The following is a 9370-nucleotide window of genomic DNA, read 5'->3' as shown; positions in this document are numbered from 1 at the left end:
CCTCAACCGGATAGGTTCTTCCTACATGTAATCTGCCTGCGATCACACTACTGTAGCAAGCACATCCGTTCGTTAAGATTAGGAAGTGTCCAGAATTTAGGGTTCGTTTTCTGGATACTCCTGTGACGATCACCACGTGGTGGGCTCTGCTCGCTGGGCCTATGCTATCCACAAAATTCAGCCCACCTGGCCCGAATGCCTTTGGGGCTGTATTTAGTTCTTGTTTCTATTTTCTGTTGAATGCAGACCGGCCCATGCTCTAAACACTTGGATACGAGAAAAATAATAGAAAGGAAATAAGAGAAATTTCCTTCAGGTCTCCGAAGTACATGGCGACACCACCTCCTCTCGGAGGCTCAAGAAAAGAAAGCTCTCGGATTTAGAAGGACAAAGGAGAAGCAAAGAATGGAAGAATTAAAAACGCGGAGGGTTGTTGTGGACAACTGCGTTATGTGGTTATGCCACGTAGGCCTGCTGATGTGTCATGTCTACTTAGCAAAACCGGTTTCAAATGTGTTAAAAGGTATGTTTTGAACCGGTTTAGCGAAATCAGGGCGTTCTCCTTCGGCTGTTGCGTCGCTTCCTTCTCCGCGAGGCCGCGGCGGCAGCGACACGGCGTTCCAGTTCGGCGCCGGCAGCGGCAGGAACCAAAACTCGATGGAACTTGGCCAGAGAGGGTGCTGGTGCTCGGCGGCTTGTAGCTGGTGTGGCCGGCTCATCTTGCCTGCAGGGTGGGTCCGCCCCTGCATGTTCCTAATGTCTCCCCAACCTAGCTACTAGTTGCATAGAAATGCATGCACTCCCTACCTAATCTATGATTCCCTCTTCTTGTAGTCTCTAGTTGTTTGTTTCTATCATCAGTTTGTAGCAAGCAAGTGCGAACCTGACTATCTTTACACACCATGAATCTATTTAGCACATTGTTGTTTGTTTCTGTGTGTGACATCTTCTGCTGAAGTGCATTAAGTTCAACAAACCAGCTATACGCCACTCGCACATCATGCTGCCCCTTTTGTGGGCAAGATAAGGATAAAAACAAGCATATCACACTATACGGAAAACAAATTATATCAATACAAATAACATTTACCGGAGAAACTGGAATCCTCCTTCAACAAGATGCACCTCTTCTGGATGTCTTTGTTACGTGCGGCTGTAGTCTAAAAATTCTTTAGAGACGTTGAACAATCCATTTGTAACTACAAGTGTGCCAGGGGAGCACGCCAATTTGTGGATCAATATATAGGAATAACGTAATAAACACATATACACTTCTTCCTCGGAGCTTAATCTTGATGCATTAATTGGGCATGGCATTCAGCCATAAAAAAGCATTTTTATCACCCATTTAATTTTGAGGCGATTTTTTATTCCTGTAGCATAACCAATCTAGGACTAGAGTTATAGCTGAAGATAAACTGAATCATTAACATACTACAAAATAATTGATCAACCAACAGCTAGTAGGCATTTGTGCTACTCTCCAACACAAATTGTAGAAGAACTGTTCTTCCCAATTTGATTTTCCACAGTTCTGTTAAATTAATCTAAAAGGATCCCTAAAAACCTAAATTCAAATATTTATTGTCCGGTAGCATGAGGAAATAATGTGGACATCAGATTACTTTGGAGTGGTTCTCCTTCTTTTGCTTGTTTTAGGAGTGGTAATCAGATTTAAGGATTACAGTTCATTCTACAGTGAACATTAACTGTCTCCAATGTACCTTTTGTGAAATATAATTTCTACTAATATATTGTACTGTATGAGAAGTCCATGCTGATGGGACTTAATTGAGCAATTATACTACAGTGAAGGGGATCCCATTTTTTCTAATCAATGGTTGGATGGGACATATGGTGCTCCAAACATAACTTGTTGCCTGCATCACCCCAACCCAAATGGTAGAGTCACCACCTTGCTCATATTCTCCATCACCTAAATAACTTTTTTTTACAAAGTTCTTTTTTTCTCTCCCTCAGTATGCACAAAGGCAAAGGGCAACAGTAGGATGAAGTTGGTCTATCCATTAGGGCCTGGCCTGAAGGCTCAATTTGAGTAAGAGGCCCATGTGAGTTTCTGCCCAAGAAGATAAGCGAAGTGCAGTTATTTTTTTTCCTGAAAGTATTTATAAGTATGAATTACAAAATAAGTTTATATTCTAACTTCACCTCAATATGTTCTAACAGATTAACAATAAATATAAAAATAACAAAAAGGTCAAGTCCAAATTATATCATTTTTAAAAGGCAGGGGAATCATAGAAGATTAAGGCGCTTTGGTTACAGGTTGTTCTGAGCTTCTCCCACCGTTCCAATAGCTCTATCCCCAGTGGCAGTCTTTCACTTACCATACGCATGCAAACAATCCTTTGAATAGAAAAACAACCACCACTGCGATGGAAGCAAAATTTATTTCGTTATTTACACCTCTGGCCTTTGTTCATCGCAATGCAGTATGTCATGTGGACCTGTATTATTCAGATTGATACAAATGTGCTGCAGAAAAGAGTGGCAGAAGGTGTAAATCAAGACCAAAGAATTTGCCAGTTGATGAAGATATCAGGTGCTAAATGAGCACACCCTTCTCAGGCTATAAGATTTTGACCTCTGCATGTTTCTGATGCCTCCTAATCATAGGGGTCTGCATAGAAAACTAAACACACACCTCGAATTCTTCCAAACGAGGAATATGCACGACAAATGATCCATTTTCCATGGCAACCTTTCCCCTGTCCAGGTGTTTATACTAAACGATGGTACGCCTGATATTTTTCCATATTTATACTCCATGAATTTTTTGGCTGTGATCCAACCAGATCATCAAACTGATTTGGTTCAAACAAACAGCTTTGGTATCACTTATTAGATCGTTGGTCCTCGGTGTTTTTTTTTTTTTTTTTTTTTTTTTTTTTTTTTTGCAAAAGACGTGACAGAGGCCAGCTACCAACAAGTCTCATCCATTTAACTCACCAGGAAAAGTATCAGCAGATGATAAATAAAAATGCGAAACTTCCTGTATTGTGAAGATATATAGAAGAATTTTTCCCAAATGTTGGACATTACAACTTAACCTTATTTAAGAGTTCCAAAATGCTGGATTTTATCTATAAAATATGAATTGAAAAGTTTGTTTGTGCTTAATTATTTAATGTTGAAATTCTCCTATACATCTCAGCTGCTCCATGTCTGGCGCGCGCGCACTCCACCAGATCTCTCTATGCCTTGAAACACAAGCGTGAAATCCTCAACACAAGTTTATGGGCTTCCCTAGTACTTCATTCACAATGTCACATGCCTAATAATGTTGTGTGCCATGTTAAGTTTCAGCAAGGCATAAAAGGTATCGAGGAGTTTCTCATAGCTTGCTCAGGTCGTACTGTTGCTAGCTCACAATGTGCAGCAGACCTTGCAGCCCTGTCCAAGAACTAGGAGCTTGAAGAGCATGCACACAGGGAAACTGGTTTCCCTGTAGGTGATCATTTTCTTTGGCGGTTTTTGGACAAACACACAGGGAAATTTTAATTATTCTGTCGGTTTGTACCTTACGCACAGGGAAACTATACAACACACAGGGAAATTTGAATTATTCTGTCGGTTTCGACAGTACACACAGGGAAATTAATACTTAACATGTCGGTTCGGTGAGAAACACAGGGAAATTCTTGTACACTCTTAGGGAAATTAGTAATTACCCTGTTGGTTTCAAGAAACACACAAGAAAATTATGTGAAACCCTCAAAGAAATTCACCCAAAAATTTCTGAGCCTGGGGGCGCCAATCCTTACAGTGGATTTTAGTTTTGCACTGTTGATTTTCCTTTTACGTGTGAGTTTCGCGGTGAGGTGCGGGTGAAAAAATGAAAAAAAAACTCCAATCCAACCCTAATCGGTATCCCTCCCTCGCAGTCATCGGTACCCCTCTCCTCTTTCCACCCTTGCGCCTCCACCCCATCTGATGCTCGCAATCTCTCCCTCCACTGCCGCTCGCAGCCCCTCACCCTCCACCGCTAGCCGCCTCTCATCTTAAGCTGCCGGCTTCCCAGCCCGTTTGCTTGCCACACGGTCGTCCCCTCCCCTACTGTTTCTCCTGGCGGTGTAAATTATTTTCCCTGTGGGTTAACGATGACAGGGAAATAATGTACAGACCTGACGACACCAAATTTCCTGACGGCTGTTAACCAACAGAAAAATGACCAAACCGACAGGAAAACGGAAACCCGACAGACAATTTTTCATTTCCCTGTCGCTGTATCCCTGTCAGTTATTTTGGATTTCCCTGTCGGTATTTGCACACATAGGGAAATTCAAGTTTCCAGTAGTGATGGTTAGAGGTGTATCGAGAGATACGGATCGGAAGCTGCTTCAATGTGACAAGCCTCCGTGCAGATACTAACATTTGGTAAGGCTGATTGAGATGAACAACATGCCGACCACATCAACTCTTGTTTCATGATCATTTGGAATATTCTGAAGGTCAGTTGGAGCGTTAGAAATTTATTGCACACTCAAGGTGTATATTGAGGATGATAGCTGTGAAAGTTATTATATATCATTCAAGTGAATTTTCTAGGTCTAGGCAATGCCAATATTCTGGTGATTGACGCGAGTGGTAGGGAACTGAATGAACCATCACGATCAAATAGAACAAATAATCTGAATTCGAACATTTATTTGGCACTTTTATGTATATATGTATTTAGAAGGTGTTTGATTTATATAATCATCCTATGGTTAAATTTTTAGTTCCTGGGCATATTTAGCCGAAAAAATAGCCTGCTGAAATCGAATGAGATTAAGAAAAATATAATTTCTTGTTCAGAGCTTAGTGACATACATAATTTTCAGTAACTACTTTAGTAAGGGTACATTCTTCTTCTACGTATTGCAGCCTCTCATATACTTAGGTAGTCTTAAAAATAAGCAAATGCAATGGAAGTTTGATTTTTGAACGACTTGGTTATGTGCACTGGAAGAGAAAAGCTTGATCAATAGCTTTATTTGTTGGCAAGGTTGACTTGACGAACCCCACCAGCCTACATAAGCCGAGCAAGGAAATTGTTACGCTTGATATGAGTACAAATAAATAGGAACAAACCATTTAAAAATGGAACAATTGTACTCGTTCATGTACTCTGCTATGCAGTTTCATTGTTGGGTCACTACAAGGGATTTGAAAGCAACATTTTAAAGTAGAAGCTCAAGAACATGGGAGCATAGGTGGGTACATGAGTGGAGGCTGAATTGGTTGTTCGGGGGGGGGGGGGGGGGCTTGTCCTTTAGAGCCGCATTTCCTTCTGGGTTGTGAGTCCAGCGGCTTACTATGACTTTATATGCTGACGATAATTAATCTCCACACCAAATCACGTTGAAGAAAAAAAATATAGAAAAGATAATAACTGCAGGGTGTTTTGTCAAGGCCAACGATTTTGCAGTCTATAAGTATGTGCACATACGATTGGCCCAATGCCTCCATGGCTGGATCATAGCTTGGGTACGGGAGGTGTCAGGAACCTTTCAGTAGCGTTCCTCTAATGTAGGGCTAGCTTACAGCATGTGGCTGACCCTGCAGCTCAATGAAGTGCCAGGGGCTTCTCCAACACTTGTCTACATCGACAGCTGACTAGGCTCGGGCGCATGCATCAAGTGGCAGGGGGGAAACGAGAAACAAAAGTAATTCGCTAGCGACTCATTCGGAAGCCTCCGAGCGTGTGAACCGGAGAACGTGAGTGATCCTGCGTTTCTTGCAGCCAATCGGAAGACAGCGGTGTAGGGAAAGGAGAATATTAAGGGTGACTTTAGTTGGACTTTCAAACCTATTTTTGCTTTTGCAAAATCCAAAAATCAACCAAAGAATCTAAAAATCATATGTATTTTTGACCAAAAGCTGTTTTTCTCTACTACAAAACTAAAAAGCACCTTGCTTTTAAGACAAAAAATTATCACCTGGCAGTGGTTACGAAGGTACCAGTTCGTTTTCTATTTCTCCCGCACGGGAAATCCTCCGTCCGTCTCTGCCCCGCACAGCAGCGGCCCGCCGCTCGCCGCCCCTGGCCGCCGGACCGCCGTCCGCCGCCCCCTGGTCGCCGGCACATGTCGGCGATGTTGTAGTCATCGAAGGGGAGTTGGCCAGCGAGGAGGACGAAGAGGATGACGCCGCAGGACCACGCGTCGGCCTTGGCGCCGTCGTAGGCCCTTGCGGCGGAGCACCTCGGGCGCGGCGTACGCCGGCGTGCCGTAGGCGGTGTGGAGGCGGCCGTCGTCGTGGAGCGAGTCCTGGAGCGCGGAGAGGCCGAATTCGGAGACCTTGAGGCTGTCGTGCTGTAGAGGAGGACGTTTTGCGGCTTGACGTCGCAGTGCGCGATGCCGCGCGCGTGGCAGTAGGAGAGCGCGGCGACGAGCTGCACGAACACGCGCCGCGCGGCGTGCTCCGGCAGGCGCCGCTGCGGGAGCGCGGCGGGCCTGGAGAGGAGGTCCCCGCCCGGCACGAGCTCCATGACGACTTGACGAGGCTTGTGTCCGTTTTTGCAAGAAATGGTGACCTCGGTGCTGCGCTGCATCTGTTTGACGAAATGCGGAGGTGTCGAATTGCGCTGGCTTGCGCTGCTTGCTGCATCTGTTTGACGAAATTCTCCCTGCTTGCGCTGGCTTGCAGGCACTAAGAATTGGAAAGCAACTACATTCTTATGTTTTGCGGTATGGAATCAAGCTCAATGTTTACATTGGAGCATCCTTGATTAGCATGTACTCTGAATGCGGAGAATTTGATTATGCAAGAGTCATCTTTTCCACCATTGAAGAAGAGAAGAATGGCACCGTGTGGAATGAGTTAATTCAATTGTATATCAGAGAGAAGGGAGGATGGACAAGGCGTGGGAAGCTTTTAACTTGATGAAGGAGGATGGATCGGAGCCTTTTGATGATTACGTAGATCAATCACTTTGATGGATGAAAAATATAGAAAAATTATTTTTTTTCCTATCTAAAATAGTCACTTACATACGAGAATTAGTGAACACATTATTTTGTTACGAGCAATTTGCATATAAACACACTCGCAGATCTTTAGAGACATTACAGGTATTTCTCCTATAGTTTCACAGCTGCTCTAACCAAACGATCTTCTACTTTTTTCACAGCTGCTTTCTCACAACTGCTTTTCTACAGCACACAGCTCACAGTAGTTTTTCCAAAAGCCACAGCCCAATCAAACACACCCTAAGTTATCTGACAACACATGTAGCTCCATCGTGTTTGCTTATGTTCTTCCGCAGCTCCGGTGAGGTGTGCAACTCCAGCAATAACCGGAACATGGCCGACACTGAGACTAGATCCTCATTAATAAGCTATTGAAGTTGCACCTTTCATTGGCTATGGACTACTGTTAGACTAGGCACAAATGTACGCTGTAATAAAGGTACGGCCATTTCAATTTTCAATCATCTCTCACCCACTACTGGAGAAAACTTCATTTGTGCCAGAGCTAAAACCTCATCCGTGCACATTGGCTATGGATTACTGTGAGGCTAGATATAAATGCAAGATGGCCATATCGATCATCTCTCTCAAGGCATCATCAACGTCAGTTGTGACATTCATTTATGTAGGATTCAGGCCCGGACCCAGAAACTTCATCTCCACTCTTTTTATTTCCTCACCTTCTGTCCTCTGTGCTTCTCTGATCTCGTGCATCGCACAAAAATCATATTTTTCTGCTTATTTTCCACTGCCATCACCGCTTCTGCTACTTCATCACACAGCCAGCTAGGAATAAGACGCATCGGAAAGCTACGTGGCCCGTACGTACTCACTGTTACTGACATGAGGAAGTTTAAGTTTTATCTAGCAGCATCTCGTACATAATCAACCATCCTGTTGGATGACCAGGACTCATATCATAATGAAGCATGACAGATTTGGAAAATAACAAGGACCATTGGATTGAACTTTAATTTCATCCGGTCAAGATTTAAACTCTGGAGATTTGTTGAACACTGTAGGTGTATATTAATTGATCCAGAGGAGGTTCTAGCTCTAGGCAATGCAAGACGCTGGTGATTGATGTGAGCGGTCAGGAACTGGACTATATCAAGTTCACTAAGATAAAATCTAATCCCAGCACTTGCCATTATAAAACATGTTTTTAAAATGTTGCAGTTATCCATGTAAGAAAAAAACAGGAAACATATAGGTGATACAATAAAACGTGCCGTATCCAATTGGTTTATACACCTAGCCATGACAAATGGACCGTCTTTGTCTCTGTAGCTGTCGCATTCACATGGGCAGAGCCAGAACTGGACTCAGCCAGCCAGTTAGTATTGGCATCAAACCCACCCTTCAAATGTGCCTCCAATGCAAGTATCAGGGCTGAAGCATATGGCTAGCACGGGCCTGGTCACCACCACTGCATTCACAAACCTTTTCGGGGAACACATATGGTAGGAGGAACTCATCGATCCTGACGTGGCGCGCTGTCCAGTGCTCTGTGATGGTGATGCTGGAGAGAATCCTGAATTCTGTAACAACGATCTAACAACATCAGCAATGATGTGGCACCGAAATGTTGTAGGGGATGGAAGTGTTCTATCGATCTAGCAGTGATTGGAAATCTTATAAAATGGGACCGATTTATTCAGCATCATATCTCTATCAAGCCAAAAGAACTGAGGTGATTGGGTGCATGTAACTTGATCGTCAAACAATTCTAGCCCCTATATAATTTGATTGCAGTGGAGATACATCCGTTCAAATTTATTGAAAATACACTGTGAGGTCAAGTACTGAGTGGGGTGCATATTTGTTTGGTCTACTTGCAGCAGCAACACACGAACTACTGAACTTTTGGATCCTTGTCCAAATACCTTCTCCGTGCCGGGCTAGCCCGTCAAGCACTGCCGGCTTCAGGCCACCGCGAAGCACGGCGGGCCCCTGCGCCACCGCCGCTGCTGGCCTTGCGCACCGCCTCCGCCGCTCCCGACCCCTCACGCCGCTGCTGCTGCCGGCCTGCCATGCCGCCACCGCTCCCGGCCCCTTGCGTCACCGCCGCCGCTCCCAGCCCCTCGCGCCGCCACTGCCGGCCTCCAGCGCTGCCGCCGCCGCCAGCCGGAGGGGAGGCGGAGGGCCAGAGGTCGGAGGAGAGGCAGAGAGGAAGGGGAGGATAAAGCCATGGAGGGGAGCGAATGGAATATGCGAGAGACAGAGGGTGAGAGGGAGGTGGCGGTGGGAGAAGTTGGCATTTATGTTGCTGTTAGGCCGGTAGGGAGGAGATTAACGGGCAATTTTGAGCCCGCGTACTAAAATCGTGCTAGGCCAGGCCGCCCGTCGTGCTGGGGTGGCGGCCCACGTCCAGCATGAGCTACCGGGCCGGGCTA

Source organism: Setaria italica, chromosome III (genome assembly GCF_000263155.2).
Source record: "Setaria italica strain Yugu1 chromosome III, Setaria_italica_v2.0, whole genome shotgun sequence".
Lineage (NCBI taxonomy): Eukaryota > Viridiplantae > Streptophyta > Magnoliopsida > Poales > Poaceae > Setaria > Setaria italica.
Note: the sequence above shows the minus strand (reverse complement) of the source record.